The sequence below is a fragment of the Arachis duranensis genome, chromosome 1, assembly GCF_000817695.3.
Source record: "Arachis duranensis cultivar V14167 chromosome 1, aradu.V14167.gnm2.J7QH, whole genome shotgun sequence".
In the NCBI taxonomy this organism is placed as follows: domain Eukaryota; kingdom Viridiplantae; phylum Streptophyta; class Magnoliopsida; order Fabales; family Fabaceae; genus Arachis; species Arachis duranensis.
In genome coordinates, this window is record NC_029772.3 from 30,186,098 (window position 1) to 30,187,371 (window position 1,274).

Below are 1,274 nucleotides of genomic sequence, written 5' to 3' on the forward strand. Positions count from 1 at the left end.
TTGTGAGTTATGGTAGGGTATATGGTTCCCTGTTTGATGGTTGGGGTTGTGGTTGGGATGCTGATTTGATGGATAAGGCTTGTTGTGGTTTTGTTGATTTTCCCACCCAAAGTTTGAGTGGTTCTTCCAACCTGGGTTGTATGTCTTAGAGTGTGGATCATATGGTGTTCTGGATGAATTGTGCACATAATTAGCTTGTTCCCAGTCACCTTCAGATTCTGATGCATTCCCTTCTTGTTGAGGAGTTTGATCTCGAATGACTGAGGCTTGGTTGGCCTCCATCCTCTTGGTCAATGCTGCTATTTGTGCTGCAATTGCTTTGTTCTGAGCTTACAAGGCATCTACGGAGTTGAGTTCTAGCACTCCCTTCTTCTGAGTCCTTTTTGAGGCATAGAAATACTCATTATCAGCTACAGTTTCAATGACATCTATGGCCTCTTCAATGGTTTTCTTTTTGTTGAGTGAGCCTCCTAAAGAATGATCCACTGCCTTCTTTGCTTCATAGGATAGTCCTTCATAAAAAATATGTAGTTGTATCCACTCATTGAACATTTTGGGTGGGCATCTTCTTGTCAAATCTTTGAATCTCTCCCAAGCTTCATAGAGTGTTTCTCCATCTTGTTGTCTGAAAGTTTGTACCTCACCTCAGCTCTCAGTCTATTAATTCTTTGTGGAGGGTAAAATCTTGCAAGGAATCTATTCATGACCTCCTCCCATGTAGTTAGGCTATCCTTGGGAAATAATTCCAACCACTTTGCTGCCGTATCTCTGAGTGAGAAAGGGAACAAGAGTAGTTTGTAGATGTCAGGGTGTACCCCGTTGGACTTTACAGTATCACATATCCTCAAGAATGTGCTGAGATGTTCATTAGAATCTTCTTGGGCACTTCCTCTATATGAGCAATTATTCTGAACAAGTGTGATGAGCTGAGGCTTCAGCTCAAAGTTATTGGCATGAATTGTTGGCTTTAGGATGTTGCTGCCATAATTCCCTGGGTTTGGGTTGATGTAGGAGCCTAAGACTCTCCTTTCATGCCCATCATGATTGACTAGGCCTCCTCTGGCATGGTTATGAACTTCTTCCTCATGGTGATTCTCCATATTCTCCTCCATGTTTGTTTCAAAATACTCTTCCTCTTCCTCAGCACCAACGACTCTCTTCCCTCTTGCTTTCCACCTTAATCTAAAGAGGGTCCTCTCAGGTTCAGAATCAAAGGAAGTTGAAGCTCCGCTTCTCCTACCTGTCATACAACCAATCAAGGCAAAAAGCAAAAA

The 1,274-nt window shown here is 42.5% G+C and overlaps 1 non-coding gene across 1 annotated transcript; it reads left to right on the plus strand.

Annotated features, from left to right (window-relative positions):
* Positions 1-547: 547 nt before the first annotated feature.
* On the plus strand, positions 548-654 carry LOC127743141 (small nucleolar RNA R71). Its single transcript, XR_008004456.1, has one exon. It is a non-coding gene; the product is annotated as a small nucleolar RNA R71 (small nucleolar RNA).
* Positions 655-1,274: the final 620 nt, after the last annotated feature.